Here is a 24389-nt window from a genome sequence, read left to right as displayed (position 1 = left end):
CTTAACCACTGATCCATCAGTCCATCCTAGGACCTTTGTGTTTTTAACGGTAATGCCTTTGATCATTTTCTACAAAGGACATAAAAAGGGATTTTACCAAAACGTATGAGAAGCTGCTTTTCTGAAGTCTCCTATTGTTTATCCTTGGAAGTAGAATGAAACAAAAACAGAGCTAAACAGCCAAGTAATGAGCAGAAGAAATAACACAACATGAACAAACTGAAACAGCTTTCTGTAATCACTGAGATAGACAAAGCCCCTCAACCACGGGTTGTCTCTTCTAGAATCCTGCCTACTAAGCTGCTTTGCTGATTCTCAGCTCCGCAGCCCAGAGGGTGGGGAGTACCACCCTAGTCCCTGACTTATGCTTTGCTTTTCCTACCTCTTCAACCTATCAGCTCCTTAGTGTATGTGATGAGGCTGGAGTCAGAGGTGGGAGAGGAGGGGTAATGATGGTAATAAGTTTTTTTTTAATCTCAAATATCTGGCTGTCTTTTGGAGTAGATCACTAAATACAGACTGAAGACAGCAAATTATTCAGTGAAAGTTATTGCATTCACTTTAGACAATAAAAATTATGTGCTTTTCAATCCAGAATTCTCACATGTTCTGCATATGAACATCTCACATCTAACATTGGATGGTTCCCACAATCCATTTGCTGCCCCTACTGCTAGTGTGTGTGACCATTTCAGTTAACAGGCAGTGAGAATCTACACACACTTGGTTTTACTGCAATGACACAAAGAAGGCTGCTGGGAGAATTGTCTCAGTTTTTCCTCCTGGAATCCATGTGTTACCAATGTAACTTCATAAGGAAACAAGTATGCTAGGTCCTTGAGAACAGCTGCAGGAAGTAGAGAAGCCCTGTGCAAAGCATCCAGGAACCCCAACTACATAGGAATCAAAGTTAAAATAAAAATTCTCAGGGTGAAACCTCGGAGATTTTGATGTTTGCTATCAGCCTAGCACAGCCAATCCTGGCTCTTGTACTTCTCTCTGAGTAGTCTCCTTCTACTCTGGGGTTTACCTTTACTGAGTTTCTCTTGCCAGCAGAGCTACACAAACCTCCTTAGCTATGAGCAGCAGGTTGATAGAAAAGTCTGTAACTAGGCAAAAGGAGAAACCTTCATATAAACTTGCAGGTGAGATTCAGGACAACCATACAACTTTGCATCAGGTACAGCATGACATGGTTATGATTAGAAACAGAGGTCTCATGCCCATTCAGCAGCACATATTGGGACAATACAGGGAAGATTAGCATGGCCCCTGGCCAAGGACAACATGCAAATTCATGAAGCGTTCCATATTTTTAGATCTTTACTAATCCTACATCTGATAGAAGGCTAATATCCAATATCTACAAAGCACTCAAGAAGTTAGACTCCAGAGAATCAAATAACCCTATTAAAAATGGGGTATGGAACTAAACAAAAAACACTTAAAGAAATGTTCAGTATCCTCAGTCATTAGGGTAATGAAAATCAAAACAACCCTGACTTCCACCTCACACCAGTCAGAAAGGTTAAGACAAAAATCTCAGGTGACAACAGATGCTGGTGAGGATGTGGAGAAAGAGAAACACTCCTCCATTGTTGATGGGATTACAAGCTGGCACAACCACTCTGGAAATCAGTCTGGACTTTCCTCAGAAGATTGGACATAATACTACCTGAGGACCCAGCTATACCACTCCTGGGCATATACCCAAAGATGCTCCAACATACAACAAAGACACATGCTCTACTACATTCATAGCAGCCTTATTTATAATAGCCAGATGCTAGAAAGAACCCAGATGTCCCTCAACGGAGGAATGGATATAGAAAACCTTGAGTATTTATACAATGGAGTACTACTCAGCTATTGAAAACAATGATGGAGATAGAGCTCAATGCCCAGACAGGTGGGCACTCCTGAGACCTGCAGGGCAGGAGAGACCACCAGTAATGCCCACCCCTGCACACATCCCTGGCCCAAGAGGAAACTGTATAGGGCCTCTGGGAACAGGAAGATAGGGGCACTCAACACTGCGGTCCAGACACTGCCCAGATCTGAAGGGACCTGGTCAAACAGCTCCCTGCACACAAATCCTGTGGGAGGGAGAGCTAGACCTTCAGAGGGGCAGACATGCCTGGGAAGACAGAAGCGACTACTCTCTGCCCACATTTCTGACTCTAGAGGAAAACGCCTAGCACCATCTGGGCCACATGTACACAGGGTCCTGAGCAAAAGTAGGGCAGGCCCTCTGGTTGCTGTCCTCACAGAGAACTGAAACCCAGCCCTGAGAAGTGACTTCAGGCTCGAGAACAGCAGTAAGACCAACTTATCTGCTCCTAGTGACCTTCCTGTTGGACTCAGTACACATGCCCACAGGAACACCTGACGACCAGTAGACAGGAACGACTACACGCCTGAAAGCAGAACACTCTGTTCCCATAACTGGCTGAAAGAGAACAGGAAAACAGGCCTACAGCACTCCTGACACACAGGCCTATAGGACACTCTAACCACTGTCAGAAATAGCAGAACCAGGTAACACCAGAAACAACGTGATGGCGAGTCAAGCACAGAAACAGAAACCCAAGCAACAGAAACCAAGACTACAGGGCATCATCAGAGCCCAATTCTCCCACTAAAGCAAACACTGAATATCAAACACACCAGAAAAGCAAGATCTAGATTTAAAATCACATTTGATCATGATGATGGAGGACTTCAAGAAAGACATAAAGAACTCCCTTAGAGAAATGCAGGCAAACACAAATAAACAAGCAGAAGCCTATAGAGAGGAAATGCAAAAATCCCTGAAAGAATTATAGGAAAACACAATCAAACAGGTGAAGGAATTAAAAATGGAAATAGAAGCAATAAAGAAAGCACAAAGGGAGACAAGCCTGGATATAGAAAACCAAAGGAAGAGACAAGGAGCCGTAGATACAAGCATCACCAACAGAATGCAAGAGATAGAAGAGAGAATCTCAGGAGCAGAAGATTCCATAGAAATCATCAACACAACTGTCAAAGATAATGTGAAATGGAAAAAGCTACTGGCCCAAAACATATAGGAAATCCAGGACACAACAAGAAGATCAAACCTAAGGATAATAGGTATAGAAGAGAGTGAAGACTCCCAGCTCAAAGTAGCAGTAAATATCTTCAACAGAATCATAGAAGAAATCTTCCCTAACCTAAAGAAAGAGATGCCCACGAACATAAAAGAAGGCAACAGAACTCCAAATAGATTGGATCAGAAAAGAAACTCCTCCCATCACATAATAGTCAAAACACCAAATGAACAAAACAAAGAAAGAATATTAAAAACAGTAAGGGGAAAAGGTCAAATAACATATAAAGGCAGATCTATCAAAATTACTCCAGACTTCTCATCAGAGACTATGAAAGCCAGAAGATCCTGGACAGATGTCATACAGACCCTAAGAGAACACAAATGCCAGCCCAGGTTACTGTATCCAGCAAAATTCTCAATTAACATAGATGGAGAAACCAAGATATTCCATGACAAAACCAAATTTACACAGCATATTTCTATAAATCCAGCACTACAAAGGATAATAAATGGTAAAGCCTAACACAAGGAGGCAAGGTACACTCTAGAAAAAGCAAGAAAGTAATTGTTTTGCAACAAAACAAAGAGAAGAAAAGCACGCAAACATAATCTCACATCCAAATACGAATATAACAGGAAGCAACAATCACTATTCCTTAATATTTCTCAACATCAATGGACTCAATTCCCCAATAAAAATACACAGATTAACAAACTGGATACATAATGAGGACCCAGCATTTTGTTGCCTACAGGAAACACACCTCAGAGACAAAGATAGATACTACCTCAGAGGCTGGAAAACAACTTTCCAAGCAAATGATCTAAAGAAGCAAGCTGGAGTAGCCATTCTAATATTGAATAAAATCGATTTTCAACCAAAAGTCATCAAAAAAAATAATGAAGGACACTTCATATTCATCAAAGAAAAAATCCACCAAGATGAACTCTCAGTCTTAAATATCTATACTCCAAATACAAGGGCACCTACACTCATAAAAGAAACCTTACTAAAGCTCAAAGAACACATTACACCTCACACAATAATAGTAGGAGATTTCAACACCCGACTCTCATCAATGGACAGATCATGGAAACAGAAATTAAACAGAGACATAGACAGACTAAGAGAAGTCATCAACCAAATGGACTTAACAGATATTTATGGAACATTCTATCCTAAAACAAAAGGATATACTTTCTTCTCACCACCTCATGGTATTTTCTCCAAAACTGACCATGTAGTCGGTCATAAAACAGACCTCAACAGATACAGAAAGATAGAAATAATCCCATGCAGCCTATAAGACCATCACAGGCTAAAGCTGGTCTTCAACAAGAGTAAGGAATGCAGGGATGGTTTAATATACGGAAAACCATCAATGTAATCCATCATATAAACAAACTGAAAGATAAAAACCACATGATCATTTCATTAGATGCTGAGAAAGCATTTGACAAAATTCAACACCCCTTCATGACAAAAATCCTGGAAAGAACAGGAATTCAAGGCCCATACCTAAACATAGTAAAAGCCATATATAGGAAACCAGTAGCTAATATTAAACTAAATGGAGAGAAACTTGAAGCAATCCGACTAAAGTCAGGGACTAGACAAGGCTGCCCAATCTCTCCCTACTTATTCAGTATAGTTCTTGAAATTCTAGCCAGAGCAATCAGACAACAAAAGGAGATCAAAGGGATACAGATTGGAAAGAAGTCAAAATATCACTATTTGCAGATGATATGATCTAATACTTAAGTGATCCCAAAAGTTCCACCAGAGAACTACTAAACCTGATAAACACCTTCAGCAAAGTGGCTGGGTACAAAATTAACTCAAATAAATCTGTAGCCTTCCTCTACAGAAAAGAGAAAGAAGCCAAGAAAGAAATGAGGGAAACGATACACTTCCTAATAGTCCCAAATAATATAAAATACCTTGGTGTGACTTTAGCCAAGCAAGTAAAAGATCTATATGATAAGAACTTCAAGCCTCTGAAGAAAGTAATTGAAGAAGATGTCATATGTCCCAGGCTCATGGATTGGTAGGATTATATAGTAAAAATGGTCATTTTACCAAAAGCGATCTACAGATTCAATGCAATCCCCATCAAAATTCCAACCCAATTCTTCAGAATGTTAGACAGAACAACTTGCAAATTCATCTGGAATAACAAAAAACCTAGGATACCTAAAACTATCTTCAACAATAAAAAGACTTCCGGGGCAATCACTATCCCTGAAGTCAAGCAGTATAACAGAGCAACTGTGATAAAAACTGTATGGTATTGGTACAGAGACAGGCAGATAGATCAGTGGAATAGAATTGAAGACCCAGAAATGAACCCACACACCTATGGTCACTTGATTTTTTTACAAAGGAGCTAAAACCATCCAATGGAAAAAAGATAGCCTTTTCATTAAATGGTGCTGTTTCAACTGGAGGTCAGCATGTAGGAGAATGCGGATCGATCCATGCTTATCACCCTGTACAAAGCTTAAGTTCAAGTGCATCAAGGACCTCCTCATCAAACCAGATACACTCAAACTAATAGAAGAAAAAGTGGGGAAGCATCTCGAACACCTGGGCACTGGAGAAAATTTCCTGAACAAAACACCAATGGCTTATGCTCTAAGATCAAGAATCGACAAATGGGATCTCATAAAACTGCAAAGCTTCTGTAAGGCAAAGGACACTGTTGTTAGGACTGTGAAAAGATCTTTATGAATCGTACAGTTGATAGAGGGCTTATATCCAAAATATACAAAGATCTCATGAAATTAGTCTGCAGTGAGACAAATAAACCTATTAAAAATGGGATTCAGAGCTAAACAAAGAATTCACAGCTGAGGAATGTTGAATGGCTGAGAAACACCTAAAGAAATGTTGAACATCTTTAGTCATAAAGGAAATGCAAATCAAAACAACCCTGAGATTCTACCTCACTCCAGTCAGAATGGCTAAGGTAAAAAACTATGGCGACAGCAGATGTTGTTCAGGATGTAGAGAAAGAGGAACACTCCTCCATTGTTGGTGAGATTGCAGACTGGTACAACCATTCTGGAAATCAGCCTGGAGGTCTCTCAGAAAATTGGACATCGAACTACCTGAGGACCCAGCTATACCTCTCTTGGGCATATACCCAAAAGACGCCCCAACATATAACAAAGACAGATGCTCCACTATTTCATAGCTGCCTTAATTACAATAGCCAGAAGCTGGAATGAACACAGATGCCCTTCAACAGAGGAATGGATACAGAAAATGTGGTACATTACACAATGGAGTACCACTCAGCTATCAAAAACAGTGACTTAATGAAATTCATAGGCAAATGCACAGAACTGGAAAATATCATCCTGAGTGAGGTAACCCAATCACAGAAAAACACACATGGTATGCACTCATTGATAAGTGGATATTAGCTCAAATGCTCGAATTACCCTAGATGCACAGAACACATGAAACCCATGCAGGATGACCAGAATGCGAATGCTTCACTCCTTCTTTAAAAGGGGAACAAGAATACCCTTCGGAGCGAATAGGGAGGCAATGTTTAGAACAGAGGTAGAAGGAACACCCATTCAGAGCCTGCCTAACATCTGTCCCATACATATACAGCCACCCAACTAGATAAGATGGATAAAGGAAAGAAGTGCAGGCTGACAGGAACTGGATGTACATCTCTCCTGAGAGACATAGCCAGAATACAGCAAATACATAGGTGAATGCCAGCAGCAAACAACTGAACTGAGAATGGGACCCCCGTTGAAGGAATCAGAGAAAGAACTGGAAGAGCTTGAAGGGGCTTGAGATCACATATGAACAACAATGCCAACCAACCAGAGCTTCCAGGGACTAAGCCACTACCCAAAGGCTATACATGGACTGACCCTTGGCTCCAACCTCATAGGTAGCAATGAATAGCCTAGTAAGAACACCAGTGGAAGGGGAAGCCCTTGGTCTTGCCAACACTGAACCCTCAGTAAATCTGATTGATAGGGGGAGGGCGTTAATGGGGGAAGAATGGGGAGGGGAACACCCATATAGAAGGGAAAGGTGAATGGTTATGGTGATGTTGGCCTGGAAACTGGGAAAGGGAATAACAATTGAAATGTAAATAAGAAATACTCAAGTTAATAAAGATGGAGGAAAAAAAATACAACGACTTCATGAAATTCATAGGCAAATGGATCGAAGTAGAAAATATAATCCTGAGTGAGGCAACCCAATCACAAAAGAACACACCTAGTATGCACTCACCGATACGTGGATATTAGCCCAAAAGCTCGATTACCTAAGATACAATCCACAGACTACATGAAGCTCAAGATGAAGGATAAAGTGCGGGTGCTTTAGTCCTTCTTAGAAGAAGGAACAACAATGCCAACCAACCAGAGCTTCCAGGGACTAAGCCACTACCCAAAGACTATACATGGACTGACCCTGGGCTCCAACTGCATACGTAGCAATAAATAACCTAGTAAAGGCACCAGTGGAAGGGGATGCCCTTGGTCTTTCCAAGACTGAACCCCTAGTGAATGGGATTCCTGTGGGGAGGGCGGTAATGGGAGAGGATTGGGAGGGGAACACCCATATAGAATGGCAGGGTAAGGGTTAGGGGGATGTTGTCATGGAAACCTTGAAAGTGAATAACATATGAAATGTAAAATAAATACTCAATTTAATAAAGATGAAAAAAAGAAAAAAAAAGAAGGAACAAACACATTTACAGGAGGAAATATAGAGACGAAGTTTGGAGCAGAGACTGAAGGAAAGACCATCCTGAGATTGCCCCATTTGGGGATCCAGCCCATATACATACAGCCACCAAACCTGGACAATATTGCTGATGCCAAGATGTGCAAGCTGAGAGGAGCCTGATATAGCTGTCCCCTGAGAGGCTTTGCCAGAGCCTGACAAATACAGAGGCAGATGCTCGCAGTGAACCATTGAAGTGACAATGGGGTCCCCAATGGAGGAGTTAGAGAAAGGATTGAAGGAGGTTAAGGGGTTTGCAACCCCACAAAAACAACAACACCAACCAACCAGAGCTCCCAGGGACTAAACCACCATCCAAAGAATACACATGGACGGGTCTATGACTCCAGCTACATATGTTGCAGAGGATGGCCTTATTGGGCACTCCTTGTTGGAGTAGAAACCCTTGGTCCTTCCAAGGCTTGACCCATCAGTGTAGGGGAATATCAAGGCATGGAGACAAGAAAGGGTGAGTGGGTAGGTGAACAGCCTTATAGAAACAGGGGGAGAGGGCATGGGATACAGGTTTATGGTAGGGAAACCGGGAAAAGGTATAACATTTGAAATGTAAACCAAAAAATATCCAATAAAAAATAGATACAGGACACTGACCACTTCCTATCACATTCTTTTCGAGATACTAGAATTGAGAAATGAACAGGATTTGAGCATCCATCATTACTAAAAAGTTTACCACATAAAGCCACAAAAATTATTTATGAGTAACTCTTATCAGTTCATAAACCAATTTGTGAGCCTCAAATATAGGAACTAATGATGTATTGACTTCCCTGATGGTGATTAAATAATGGAGCAATCATGACAGTTTTACAGGTCTCCATGTGTGTTTCTTGGGCGGGGCTTGAATGCCCATTTCAGGTATTTAAAAATTGGCTTACAGTATGACTGAAACACTCAAAAACAAACTGAGGACACTCGATTTTAAAATATATGGATACAAAGATACCAATTGTAAGGTTTATCTGTTCAGATCAGTAATAATCTATGATCTATCATTCATTTAAAGTCAGAGAGCAATTTTCAGGCAAAGCTCTCCTATTTTCCACCCCAATTCTATTCTAGTAGCTGTGTGAGCGCTTTTGAGAGGTTAGGGAAGACACGAACAAGGAAATGCAGAAGTAGAACAATTTCCCCCTTTTCTGTAAGAAAGCAGTAGCTGAGAGCCAGCCTCCCACTGCTCTATCCACGTCTGTGAACACTGGGATGAAAATGAGTTCTCTACAGATCCTTTTATAGATGGGATCTTTAGAGTTTAACAGTGTTACTCTCCATGCAAAGCAGTCAGAGGTAAGAAATTTCCTTTTCCATTTTAAAGAATATAGATTATTTTTGGAGACCTCCTTCTAAAGAATTTTCGAGTGAAATATCTGAAGTATTTTTTTCAGACATCTGAGACCCCCAATAGGCATTTCCAAGTACTTAACAATCCATTTTCTTTCCAATAAAGGCCGAAGACAGTTACATAATTGTGTTATATCTATAATTACTGATTTAAAATTTCACACAGATTGACAAATATGTTTGGCAAAGAATACCTTTTCAATTAATTTATATCTCAAATGATAAAAAACCAAAAATACATATATAGGCTATAGTGAAATTAAATTCTGCATGAGACAGAGAATACATTAAACAAGAGGACAGACTTTAAGGCTGAAAGACTGTGTGAAGGTAGGCCTCAACACTGACTTTTGACATCTCCAGAATGAGAAATATTCATGCATATTTTACCAGGTTTTTGTATGGAACAGCATCTTCAGGAGGTCCTGTGGACAAAACCATATCTTATACAATGTTCGTTCCATTCTCTAACATCTCAATGTGTACTAAATGAAACCAAGCATTCTTTACTTCTTTAACTAATTTTTGTCTCTTCTCAGGTTCTAGGACGTCCTGACTTGTTTTCTTGCTGTCTCACGAGTTACTTCCACTAGAGAAAGAAGCCTTGAAAGAGTGCAAACTGCCACACCGGTTCAGGAGAACACTGTGTGTTAGGCAGCCTGTAAGCTGGTAGGATGCCAACAACTCTCATCAAACCAGACCGCTCTCTGAGAACGCAGAATCATGTGTTGTGACTCTCTTTCACACATGGAGGTGACCAGCAGATATCGTAACCTTGACAGGAGCGTAAAAGGATGTTGGATGATATTTGTAAGTTTCATTCATCTTGGGAAATTCTCCATTCAATTGCACGGACAAACTCTCTAGGGTGTCATTGCCAATGCCCCGCCTACAACTATACTTCTGTCACTTTCTTATCAGCTCTAACCACATGCCTGTAACTTGTCCTCCTATCTCCTCACTGAGCCTGCTATAGGCTCATTTTCCACTGGACAGAAAGGTCTTCTTCATGTCAGATCACATACAATGCTGTCACCTGTTGCTTCAGGGCATGAGTCGCCTATAGGCATCTCTTCTTATGATCCCACCCCCGCCAATCTAAAGACCTCATCTCCCTGCCCTCTGTCTTTCCTGACTGTGTATCAGGATCTTAGTGTTTTCTCTGGCACACATGCTGTGCATTTCTGGGAGTTCTCCCAGTGGGTTTGGAAGGTTGTTCTCAGTGTGTTATAGTTACAGTCTTCTCATGTGTGCACTCAGAGGTAGACACGGAGAGAGCAGAAGTGACTTAGTAATCATTTCTATAATGGTCCGTTTAGTTTTTTCTTTTTAAAGACATTGCATGTTGAGGGGAGTTGTTACTTTGTGTAAATATTTGGTAATTCTGACCTTATTTGGAAAAGGGAAGATGTATCAGCTAAAGGTTGGATTTCTACATTTGCAGTGACCATTCATATGCTTGTATAATCTTAGGCCAACAGTAAAGTGTAGGGATCTGAGACATGGCTAGTTCAGTCATTTCATGTTAAACTGAGTCTACTATCTACCCTTGGCTTCTAGAAACTTCATAAACTAGTTATACATATGACTATGACATTGTTTTATTCACTGTAGGCATATATCATCTTTTGTATTTTAGTTATACTTCGTTCTCTCTTAGTTTCTTCTGGTTATCTCTGTAAGACTTCACAAGGCCACTTTAGCTTTGGTTTTCTCTTGCTAGTATTAATATGTGTCCAGCAGCACAGGGATTATATAATAACTTATCTAAGATCAGATTTCACAACATTTCATTGTGGACTATGGTTTCTTATAATGACACACACTAGAGTGAGTTGTTAATGAATTATATTTTTTGAGTAAAATTTTTATTTCATCAAAAATACAGTATATATATATATATGTATGTGTGCTTATATGTACATATTTATGTGGGGTGAAAGCACAGGTTATGTACATGTGGAGGCCAGAGGAGGATACCAGATGTCAGGTGTCCTGCTATTATATCTCTTAGATTTATTCCCTTGAGACAGGGTCTCTCACTGAACCTAAGCCAGGCTCACAGAAACATGTCCAATTGATCCTTCTGTTCCTTTCCCACACAGTGCAGGGGTTACTAGCACACATGCAACCATACCTGGGTTTTATGTAGGTGCCATGAATTCAAACCTTATGTCTTTATGCTTATACCACATGAGCTCTTACCTGCTGAACCATCTCATTTATGAATTGTAGTTTGGAATTAGCTTTTTGTTTTTGTTTTTGTTTGCTTGTTTCAGCCTACAATTCTGGGTAGCTGTCCATCACTGAAGGAACTCAAGGCAGAACTCAAACAAGGCAGGAACTTAGGGTCAATAACTAAAATAAAACAATGGAAGGGTTCTTCTTACTGGCTTGAAATTGGCTTTAATTAAAGTTTAGTCTCTCTTATTTGCCAGATTGTACATACTGTCTTCTTCAAAAAAAACTGTAGTGTTCCATTCTTCCCAGATACTCTTCATCTGTGAGCTGAGGGCTGTTAAGAATCCAGACCATTTTCCATTTCTACTCCTGCTAAACCTGTTTTCATATTAGTGCCACAGAAAATTAACAAATGAACATGTAAACGCAGCTCTTATTAATTGGAATTTACATTTTTATGTAAGTTAAATATATTGAATTTTTACCTGTTTTAAAGAGCCATTTTTACTGGAATAGTTAAGTTCAATATATATATATATATATATATATATATATATATGTGTGTGTGTGTGTGTATACATATATATGCAGAGAGAGAGACAGAAAGAGAGAGAGAGAGAGAGAGAGAGAGAGAGAGAGAGAGAGAGAAATGTATGGAGATCTTGATGTTGATTTAGCCTTTAAGGACACTGAAGTAAGAAACATACCTTTTTTTGTAATTGTTGTTGAGAAAACTCCAGAAATGTTTTTGTAGTACCTAAACTAGGTGTTAATAAATAGAGTAATAAATTTAAAAAAATAGAGCACATATGCACAATGAAATTTCATTTAGTCATAATGGTGAACAATGTCATATTTGTCAGAAAATAGGCACAACTTGACATTATTAGTAAATTCTTTTAAGTTTGTCTGAAGGCAAATATACTTTCTCTTATGTTTATAATAAATTATATGTGCATATATGTGAGTATACACACACACACACATACACACACACACACACACACACACACACACACAAACACACTATAGTAGAAAGAAAACTGTCACGGGCAATGGACAAAACTAATAGGAATGGGGATGGGAAGAAACGTGAAGCCGGGAATGTACGGTGGAAACATATTCAGCATACATGATCAGTTAGCCTTTAAGTGTCCTGATGAACCTCTATAGAGTACACAATGAAAATATGCTAATAAGGATGGAAAAATAAAGCTGCTGTTTTCAAGTCCCACATAGATTCACAGAATCTGTGTGAAGCACAAAAGTGCACTGAGCCTGTGAGTCAGGCTGCTGTGGAGTCGGGGGAGTAAGCATGGCCAGATCAAATGCACGGGAATTTGAAACCACAGAATATAATTGTCCTTCGGGATTCTAAATATTCATGCATCTGTTAGGTAGCAGATTCAGCTAAACGTGATTCATCAAAGGAATTCCAAAATCACATTGCGGACAAATTTCTAATCCATAAAGGAGATAATCTGTCACTGGGGAAGTTACCCTAGAAGAAATGTAATTCTTTGAAATATTTATGCCGTTAAGTAGAAGTTTCTGGAAAAAAAGATTTCCAAAAATTTAACCGTCTTTCTTGTTCCTATTACTACCTTGCCAAGAGAGAGAAAAAGCCAGCTGGCAGGGAGGCAGCTTTGAGCAAATCTAGTTGTGACATTCAGAAAACAAATGAGAGTTGTCATTAGTTGAGAATTGAGCATATTCACCGCAGTATTTTTTTTTAATTTGTTCATTTGTTTTTGCTGTGTTTTTGGCTACATTTCACAGTCAAAAAGGGTAGGTAGTCTTACTTATTATTTAGAAATATTTTACTTTCTTAAATGATTGTGTAAGCCTTAGGTTTCTAGAAAGAGAAAGTGGTATGGCCAACCCAATCTTGAAAGGATAAGGAGGAGAGACTTTGATCTCAAACTGTAGAACTCTAAAATTTGCAGTCTCGTACTGTTCCCAGGATATTATCTCAGTGACAATAAGAACATCATTTTTATGCAACAAACACTCATAACTGCCTGCTATGCCTTAGGCGTTAAGATTATATGAATGAAAAACACGAAGCACGAGCTCTGGTTTACCAGAAATCCCTTCTTTCTTTTGGGAAGGTTTATGACTAGAGTGTTACGTCTGCAGATGGAAATGTCTCACATCCTCTCCCTCTCTTTTTCACTGTAGTCTCTCAGCAAAAAATTCTGTGAATATTCTTTAATGTTTTCTTTGCATTTTTATTTATTTTACACTAAGTTTAAGATTGCATATTTGGTATACATTGTATACATTGTGATGTACATATATTAACACACCCCAAGATATATGTTGATAGTCACTGACCTGTCCATCTATCCATCCATCCACCCATCCAATTATCTCTCTCTATTTTTATCTATCTATCTATCTATCTATCTATCTATCTATCTATCTATCTATCTATCTATCCATCCATCCATCCATCCATCCATCCATCCATCCATCCATCCATCTATCTATCTATCTATCTATCTATCTATCTATCTATCTATCTATCTATCTATCTATCCATCATCTATCTATACATGTTTATGTGTCTACTGATCCTTACTCATTTGTATTGATGGAAAACCCATAGGACACCTCCCAAAAGTTCATGGTGCACATGATGAAGATGGTCTGATGAAGGCTGCAGAGATTCCAAGTAGTTACAAGTGTGAATCATTACAGGATGTATTGTGATCCAGCTTTTATGCTTCACTTTATAATGTTCTCAGGAGTGCACACAAAACTCTCGCATCCTCTCATCTTCTCTCCTCCATTTACTCATTATTAATATTTTTCTCTTTAAAACACAGCCCTCTTTCCTGCTTAGAACACTTTGATTCTCCAGCCTATAGACCTACTTGGGAAGTTCATGTTCGAGCAAATTTTGGAAACAAAAACCATGGTTCTGATATGTAGCTGACTTACCTGCAGACGATTTAATTTGCAGCCTTTAAAACCATAGTTATTACGCTACCAGCATTTTAAATAAACCTCTTGGTTGTACTCATTTTTCACCAATGATTGTTGTTGTGTTTTGACTGAAGAATATTTAGAGAATACTCTTTGTTTCCTTTCTCCCTACTTGGTACCTTCACGTCATGGTCATTTTATTGCTCCCTGACAGCTCTATTAGCTGTTTCTCAAATTAATCAGTTCTGATAGCTGGCCGATTTAGTCTGTTGCGGGGAGGAAGTTTAAAACCTTTGCTGACATAGGTTTGGGGACCAATGCATAACTCTGACATTGGCAAATTGCAGCAGATTTAGCACAGGTAGAAGACATTAAAGCCCCAACCCCTCTGCAAATTCCCAGGGCTTGCTTTAATGACTTAAGCATAGTTCCACCCTCCAGCTCAGATGAAGCCTTCTTATTTGCTTTTACAGCTCAGCTCCTAAAGAGAGAACATTCACAATGGAAACCAGCAGCTAGGGTTAGAAGACTTTCAAAAAGGAAGCTGTTAGGGCGGCCGTAAAATTTGTCCGGGTAATTTTTTTTCTCTTTTTCATTAGGTTCCATTCTTCTTTACTATTATGACTTATCCAAAACAGACTAGCATTGAGTCAGAGCTTTCTGTTTTTTGAAAATTATGGGAGGTTTGCCTAAGCTCTATTTTAACTTGTCTGACTGTACTCTGGGCCGGAACTTTAATAATTCTTTTATTAACATTCTTTTTTTCAGAACAAGAACTTCAGAAGCAAGTTCTTGAGCTATGTCCTTAGCAAGGTTTTTTCTGGAAATTTATTGAACATGAAATCATTTGGATCATTTTAATAGCTTCATCAGTATTGAAGCATAAGGTCTCATGCTTATGTATTTTTCTTTAAAATTCTTTTTTTTTATTGTGGAAATTTCTAAACATCGCCCAAAGTAGAAAGTATAATAAACCTACATGCACCCCTTCCCAGCTTAAATAACCATCACCATTTGGCCATTTATATTTATGTTTTAATAACGATCATTAGTAGATACTAATAAAAAATCAGCCTGCTCTAGGTAAAGACTACTAGTAAGATACCAATATCTGAGAGGAATTATGACTTTTGGTACAGTTCACCGTAAAAAAAATTAGAACATTAGTTATTACAGTTGCATGTTCCGTATTAAATTGCAAAATTACTTATTTCAACTTTTTCTGTTTCATTGAAAATGTAAGAGGAGGATAAAGTTTGGGTTCCCAGATGTCAGCTGTTCTTTTTTCTGCTCCTGACTCAAAGCCAGCACTGTCAGAAGGGAGACAGGTTGGCATGCTGCCTAATGCCCGTGGGAGTACAGCACCTCATCTGGACGTACATTCTTAAATGGCACCTTAAACATCTGTAGATAATTACTGGAGCAAGGCTGAAAATATTAATTAAGAAAGGAGCTAATAATTACCATGTTTGAAATGGAAAGTGATATAATTAGACTTAAACTGTGGGTTTTTTTTATTTGAAATTAAGACTTTCAATAAACTACGTGGCAAGGAACATTCCCCTATTTCTTCTATTCATCAAAATATAAATAGACCCAGGATTGGCTACTTATGGATTCCTGTGTCTGACTCCTCCTCATTTTGATTATCGACCTGTGAGATGCTTTATTTACGGAAGTGAAATTTGTCAGATCAGGTCAAATAATCTTGACAAACTGGTGAAATTGGGTTGAGCTTTCACAACACGTTGCAGACTGTGAGCTATGTTTTCCTCTATGGAATATTTAAAAGATTTTCTACAAACTCTTCTTTATGCACATCAAGCAATTCTTTGAATTTATGCCCCCCCCCCATCATAGATGCTTGTAAGGGTGACTGGGAAAAGCAGAGCTTTCTCAAGCGGAATGATGGCAGCGTGAGTAGTGTGGTGCTGACAGGGTGTGAGCCATGGAGCCCTGGTTTCTGGCTCTACCCTTGCTGTGCGGATGGTAATGACTCCTGTGAATTGCACTGCCTGGTCTGCCTGCAGAGAACTTAACTGCATCACTCAGCCCCTCTTTTGCCTAAGCTATGAGGTCATCCTTATTACCTCATTTTTTATTCAGACATAATCCAGGCTGAACTTCACAAGGCTTTCTGCTTTCCCCATCACAAGTTATTACCCTGAAATATAAAAATAACCCATGAGACCTTTTATGAAACATGTCCCTCCTTGCTCCCCACTGAGTGAGTATTGGAAGCCACACACTGTTTCTCCAGACAGTATATCTACAAGATATAAAGCAACCTCAGGGAAAAGACTCAATCTGAGTAAAAATAATACATATATATATATATGTATATATATGTATACACAGACACATATATATATGTATATATATCCAAATGTCCTGTACAAAACATTTTAAATGTCAATATTTCTTTCATATCTACATATCTATCTATCTGCCTATCTAATTTTAGGTGTTCATAAACTTTCTTGAATAACAGCCAGTCTTTTCCTGATACCATATGCAAAACCTTCTAAAATACATTTGTTAAGACAAATGATCTAGAAAATTTAAAATCTTTGCTACATCATCAGTATTAGCAACAAGGTCCTTGACCTGTAATGTATTAATGACCGTATGATGAAAGACATTTCTTGGTCAGTCCTACTCAGCCCTATTTATGTGATAGTCTTAATGCAGAAAGATCAAAATTTCCCCGACTTATATTTGCCATTTTAGCCAGCATTTATAAAGAAAAATTTTCTTTGCATCAATTCTTATATGTTTGACAGATGGGTAATTTGGATAGAGAAGGTATTTAGATTTTATTTTTGAGTCTTATGTAACGTTTAGAACTTTAGAATATTCCTTTATTCAGTAAGCTATTAGGATGTCTAAGAATAGCCCTACTGGAAATTTTCAAGAAAAAAATATATTGTCAAGAATGCATAGTTCAGAATGAATGTTAAATAGCAGTAATATTGCCATGTTTTACCCTAAATAGAAATGACTATAATCAGAAAGCTTCTTATTTTCATGCCTGTGAATCCTCAAGTGTGACCAAAAGCTATTGTATAGAAGAAAAACATCTTTAACTCTTTAACTGTACTAGGACCCAGATTTCCCTACCTGGCCATTATCTGAAATTCTCTAGAGTGAGATTATTACACTTAAAAACCTCCTTCAATGTTTAAAGAGCTGGCCTTTGAAAGTGGCCATTCCTTCGGTGGGTGCACCTTGTCTAAGCTGGCTCACTCTAGAGGGCTGTCGTTTCCAGAAACACTGAGGCACATATGAACAACTTTTTGTTTTGATTAACTGAAGGTTTGTGAGCTAAAGAAAGCCTTCTCATTTCAGAAAACACTCCCACTTCAATGGCAGGTACAGATGTCAATGCTTTGGTCAATAAGGAGTTTTCGTGGTTGTTGTTGTCCCTTAACATCCCCAGCTCTCCCCCCGCCCCCCGCCAGATCTCCCTGCAAGTGTCTTCTCTCATTAGTCCCCAGTGCCTTATTTCCTAAGCTGCACTTTATTAAGCAGAGGAACAGTACATTTTTGTTCTTAATTATGCACTAGTTATCTAGTCATATACCTGGACCTGGGTTTTCTCAAACTAAGGAGTTTTAAAAAAACATATCCCATTAAGGTGTATTTCTTAAAAACAGCAATCACTTCGGACGTAAATTATGCCACTTATCTGGAAGGCAGAATCAATGTTACATCATGCTTCCGGTGTCTGTAGCACTTTATCCAGTACACATGGGTGTCTCTATCCAGGTAAACCTGTGTACTGCCTTGTGGGTATAGTACTTTTAACCACTCAGTACAATGCTCCCATTGGAGCTAGGCGAACATTATGGATGGATAATGTAATTCTACTATTGCTCTGGTTAAACTGTGAGGGCCATCTTACCATTCCAGATTCTACAGAGTTCTGCACTTCTCTCAGTATCACACCAGTCTTGAGAATCACCAGTTACATTTGCATGACTCCTCTCATTCTCTCTTTTCTTTCAAGCGTGGTCCTTTGACAACTGGATACATCTTTTTTTCCTCTTCTAACACATCTATAGATTTCTGTTTAGTCTTCCTGGAAGATCCTTCTTCTTCATTCTGCAATTCCATAGTCCTTAGATCTTAACTTTTACGTTTATTTTTTTTCTCTGACTGCAGCTCCAATGTATCTCTTTTGGTACACATTTTTCTCTTTCATAGCATTTGTTTATTTTCATTTCATACTGCTCACTTTGGAAGCAGGGTGAGTGTCAGGCTGCTGGGAGAATCTAAGCTTGCTGAGTGTTGCCCGAGTGGCCTCATATTAGGCTTCCAAAGCTAAAGATTTTTTTCTTTGTATTGTTGTTTATTTTCCTCTCTCACAGTTCCTTCCAGCTCAGAGATTCAATGATTCTTCGACTCTTCTCTATTTATCCACACACTTACCTTTTTATTGAAAAACTTCTATACAATATATTTCAATCATGCCTTTTCTCCCTCAACTCTTCCCAGATCATCCCCATTTTTAAAGGACCTTTCATCTCCTCTTTATTCCACAGTAGCATTCTCTGCGTGTTTGTTGCAGTGGCCAGATCTGTTTAGAACTCTGTAATACACCCTGGACTCTTCAAGCTTTTGGGAGGTTTTACATAACTGCTTAACCTTTGGGCTTCGCCTCCTCCTGTCGTGCCCTTAGCCCACACCATTTCAATTCCAGGGACTACTCTTTAATCTTACAACTTAAGAGGTGTTTCCTATTTACTCAAGTTCCCTGCATAAATCTTGCTTGCCTATAGTAAAAAAGACATAAGCACCCAGTCATCAAGCAAGTCCTTCTTTTATCTACCTAAGCATTTGTTCTAAACCTTTACCTTTGTTTTGTTTTAGAATCGGGGATTGAGCCTCAGTACTTGTGCATTGTACACAAGCACCCTACCACTAAGCTATGCTACAAGCCTTTATTCAAGTCTTCTTCAAATTTCAATCTCTCTGAGAAAGTTGCCCTCATTCTAACCATCCCATCTAGATCAATGGTGATGATAGACACAGTAAAAGTTGTCAGACATATCTATGATTTAGTCCCTGGAATCTTTGAGGGCGCTAGGTAATGTCATGAGGGAAATTTAAAGTTGCAGATAGAGTTAAAGTTGCTAAACATCTAAGTGTGGGAGAGGGAGGCTATTCTAGATTCTCCAGAACACTGTTTCTTAGTGTGTGAGTCTCAACCCTTTGGTGAACCCCGTGTCCAAAAATTTTACATTACGATTAATAAGAGTAGCAAAATTACAGTTGTAAAGTAGCAAGGGAACTAATTTTATGGTTGAGGGGGTCACCACATCATGAGAAACTGTATTAAGGGGCAAGTTACAGCGTTAGGAAGGTTGTGAACTATTGATCTAGATGCTGATATGATTGCCAAAGTCCTTGCCAGTGAAATATGAAAGGAGAATGGCAATCACAGAGACACAGCGTAATTTCTTATTGAAGATTATCATCTTTGAAAACAGAAGGTTTCACAAGCTAAAGAATGTTGCTGAAAACTTCTTCGGGGTTTAGAAAGCAAGGCAATTGGTTTCCTGAGGAACATCCAGAAGGTATATTGTTCTACCAATAGCTTGATTTTAGCTCAGCAAACCCCATCTCAGATTTGAAATCACAGCAATATAATGAATTTGTGTCTTTGAAACCGAACACTACAGACTCCATTTTACGTCACACGAACCTTATCTTTATCCTCTGATCAACTATTTATTTCCTCAAGGTATGGTATGTTGAGAATTATACACAGACCACTTAAGGGAATAAAACATTGTCACAAATCTTTTTTGAGATTTTTTTTGAATCGAAAAACACTTTCTGACCTGGTTGTTAAGGTCAGATATGCACCATTTAGTCACAAACTAAAAACCTCCACCCACCTTGAGAAGACGTCCAACTCTACAAAGACTCATTGCCTATGTGTATAAACCATTCTTCTATGAACTTCCAGAAAGCTGGGCCTTGCCAGGAGTCCTTCATCTAATTCAGCCAGCTTTTCAAATAAAGTAGCACTTATTTCAACACCTGTCTCTCGGTTTCATTTACTCTGGAGTGACAAGCCGAGAGAATTAGGTCTGGTAAAATTTTAAGCTACTAACGAAGTTGTTCCAATTTATTCCATCAGCAGAAACTAATAGAGTTTTCCAGATCTTCTGCAATGCTGCACTTCCCTATCATGGCCCTTATTACTTTGTATTATACTCACCTATTTGATTCTAATGGAGTCCGTAGCACACAGAACAGGCAGTGCCTGCTACTCACTTCATATCTGCAATGTCTAGATACAACTTTCAATAAATTTCCACTTAAGTAAATTAGTGTCAGTTACCCTCAGGTAGGAACAGGTTGTAAATGAATGTATTGAATCCCTGTAGCACATGCAGTGGGAGGCTGGTCCCTGACTCCTTTACTAAGAGGATATGTTGTACAAGTTTCTCTATCACGCATTGTTCAGAAGTAGCTCTGCATCAAGATAGATCAAGGAATGGAGACAGACTCCATATACTAGGTTTTTAATCTCCCGCTGGTCACTGTTTTTCACCCTTAGGAAAACCTGGGTCCATCTGGAGTTTGTTCTTGCTGGTGAAAAGAAAGCCTGCTTTATCTGATTCATCCTTGCCTACAGCAAGTCTGGAACAACTGAGGATTCTCGGAGCTAAGGGCACAGGGAAGTGTGTTTAGGGCTCAGGTTGCTTTCATACATGTGGAAAATTCGTAGTTGCTACCAAAAAAGAAATATACTCCATTTAATATGATAACATCCAGACTTTTAATTTTTCGTTTTTGTTTTCCCCCCCTCTGGAGAACAGTTTAACTGGTGATTATAAAAAGCAATATAGTCGGGCTCAGCACAATATCAGTTTTTAAACTCATTTTTAATATGGAATGAAAACGTAAGAAAAAATGCTAAATGATTCTGTCTTTTCTAAATTTTAGCTCTATCAGCTCAAATCAAAAACAAAGTAAAAATGCTTAAATAATTTTTAGGAGACAATGGCATTCTGCTCTACTCCTAGATCAGTGTATTACTGAGCTATTACCAGAGAAGTTTGCCTCTGGTGCAGAGGTTCAAATATGCAGACCCACAGGCAGGAAATGTGCAGAGAGTGAGAGACCTTGCAACGCTCAGCCTTAAACATGGTGTCTTCATCAAATCCCCCCTGGCCTGAGGGAGCCCTGAGCAAGACTAGTCAGCAAGACTAAGAGCCATAGGGCATGGAGGTTACTAAGAAGACAAAGCCCTCGAAATTGGTGGTTCTTAACCTTCCTAATGCTGCGGCCCTTAAATACAGGTCCACATGTTGTGGTGACCCCCAATCATAAAATTACCTTTTTGCTATTGTCATAACCATAATTCTGCTGCTGTTATGAATTGTAATCTGCTTATTTTTGGAGATACAGTTTTGCCAAAGGGGTCACAGTATATAGGCTGAGAACCACCGTTCTACATCAACATGAGGAAAGCTCACATGAACTCACAGAGACTGAAGCAGCATGCACAGGGCCCGCATGGGTCTGAACCAGGTCCTCTGTGCATATATTACGGCTGGCTTCCAGGTTAGTGTTTTTATGGGATTTATGACTGTGTGAAAGTGGGTCTATTTTTCTTGTGCCTTCTCTTGGATTCTTTTCCTTCTGTTTGTTCTGTCCAATTCTAACATGTTAGTGTTGCCATATATCATACCACATCATATCAATTATGCCTTTGAAGCCTATCAGTTTACTAATGAGAGGCAGAAAAGGAATGGATTTTGATGGAAAGGGAGATGGGGAGGAAGTGAGAGGAGTCAAGGGAGGAAAGCCATAATCTGCATGGAAGAAAAATATTTTCAATAAAAGGAAAGAAAAGAAGGTTAGAAAACTTTCAATGCATTATAAAAATCAGGGAACAGTTATAGCTTTCATTAAGCTATCAAAGGAGAGAAGATACATTCTACCCAATTACAACAATTGAAATGTGTTTCTGTTATTTTCGGCTTGTGATTATCCATGCACCTGAATTCTAGAATGTTTCAATAACTTCACATTGACAGAATGTGAAATGATCTGCGGGGCAGGAGCGTCCAGGACAGAGAGGAGTTTGCAGTTTGCATTTTGGGTTTTCTGTTCATTAACAAATATTTTGTAAGACATGACTTAGGTTAGGATTAAGACAGCCTTGAAGACAATTTTTTTAAGTTTGTGATCATATAGAGCTTTATCTCAGATGTATTCTGATTGAACTCTGTTATCATTTTACATCATTGCAATAAAAATAAGCAGAGATAATTAAGAACAAATCGAGAGTCATAACTATAATTAGAAATTTATAGTCATTAATTCAAAATGACCATTTCCCATCTGTTTTCTTTCTATTTTAAAAAATTATTTATTTCTACACGCCACATTTCATTCTTCTCCTGGTCCACCCCCTCACCCCCCGAGTTTTCTATATCCCATACCTCAGCCCTGTTCCCCCACCCTGCCCCCAATCTCCACAAGGATGTCCCCATCCCACCCACCCCATAAGGCCTCTAAACTTCCCAGGACCTCCAGTCTTTTGAGGGTTATGTGCATCTTCTTTGACTGAACTCAGACCAAGAAGTCCTCTGCTGTATATGTGTCGGGGGCGTCACATCAGTTGGTGTAAGCTGCCTGATTGGTGATCCAGTGTCTGAGAAACCTCAGGGGTCCAGGTTAATTGAGACTGCTGGTCCTCCTACAGGGTCACCCTCCTCCTCAGCTTCCTCCAGCTTTTCCCTAATTCAACCAGAGGAATCGGCAGCTTCCTTTCATTGCTTGGGTGCACATACCTGCATCTGACTCTTTCAGTAGCTTGTTGGGTCTTTTGAAGGGCAGTCATGATAGGTCCCTTTTTGTGAATGTCCCATAGCCTCAGTAGTGGTGTCAGGTCTCAGGTCTTCCCTTTGAGCTGGATCCCACTTTGGGCCTGTTGCTAGACCTTCTTTTCCTTAGACTCTTCTCCATTTCCATCTCTGCATTTCTTTCAGACAGGAACATTATAGGTCAGAGCTTTGACTGTGATATAGCAACTCCATCCCTCACTTGATGCCCTGTCTTTATGCTAGAGGTGGGTTCAATAAATTTTCCCCACTGTAGAGCATTCATCTAGGGTTCCCCCTTTGAGTCCTGAGAATCTCTCACTTTCCAAGTCTTTGGTACATTCTAGAGGATCTTCCCAACCTCCTTCTTCCTGAGGTCACCTATTTACATTCTTTCTGCTGGCCCTCAGGGCTTCAGTCCTTTTCACCCACCCAATATCAGATCATGTTCCCCTCTACCCCACTCCCTCCCTCTCCCTTGTGTTTGGTTTCTTCTTCCTCTAGAATGGGACTGAGGCATCCTTGCTTGGCCCCTTGACCTTTCTGAGTTCTGTGGACTGTTTCTTGGGTATTCTGTACTGTGTGTGTGTGTGTGTGTGTGTGTGTGTGTGTGTGTGTGTACTATGCATGTCTTTTTGGGTCTGGGTTATCTCACTCAGGATGATATTTTTTTGTTCCATCCATTTGCCTGCAAAACTCAGGATGTCCTTGTTCGTAATAGCCAAGTAGTATTCCATTGTGTAAATGAACCACATTTTCTGTATCCATTCTTCTGTCCTGGGACATCTGGGTTGTTTCCTGTTTCTGGCTATCACAAATAAGGCCACTATAAACATAGTGGAACATGTGCCCCTGTGGCATGGTGGGACATCTTTTGGTTATATTCCCAAGAGTGTTATTTCTGGGTCTTTAGGTAGGTCTATTCCAATTTTCTGAGGAACCTCCAAATTGACTTCTGTAATGGCTGTACCAATTTACAATCTCACCAGTAATGGAGGAGTGTTCCTCTTTCTCCACATCCTAAACAACATGTGCTGTCATCTGAGGTTTTGACCTTAACCATTCTGACTGATGTAAGGTAGAATCTCAGTCATTTTGATTTGCATTTCTTTGCACTAAAGACTTCGAACATATCTTTAGGTGCTTCTCAGTTGTTTGAGATTCCTCTGTTGTGAATTCTTGGTTTAGTTTTATACCCCATTTTTGGATTGGGTTGTTTGGATTTTTGGTG

At 39.3% G+C, this 24389-nt stretch overlaps 1 non-coding gene across 1 annotated transcript; it reads left to right on the top strand.

Annotated features, from left to right (window-relative positions):
* The first annotated feature begins 1211 nt into the window (after positions 1 to 1211).
* On the top strand, positions 1212 to 1317 carry Rnu6-572 (RNA, U6 small nuclear 572). The gene has a single exon (XR_015678773.1). It is a non-coding gene; the product is annotated as a U6 spliceosomal RNA (small nuclear RNA).
* The last annotated feature ends 23072 nt before the right edge of the window (positions 1318 to 24389 follow it).

This window comes from Rattus norvegicus, chromosome 2, assembly GCF_021556685.1.
Source record: "Rattus norvegicus strain SHRSP/BbbUtx chromosome 2, alternate assembly SHRSP_T2T, whole genome shotgun sequence".
Lineage (NCBI taxonomy): Eukaryota > Metazoa > Chordata > Mammalia > Rodentia > Muridae > Rattus > Rattus norvegicus.
Note: the sequence above shows the minus strand (reverse complement) of the source record. Positions and strands in the feature narration are given on the sequence as shown.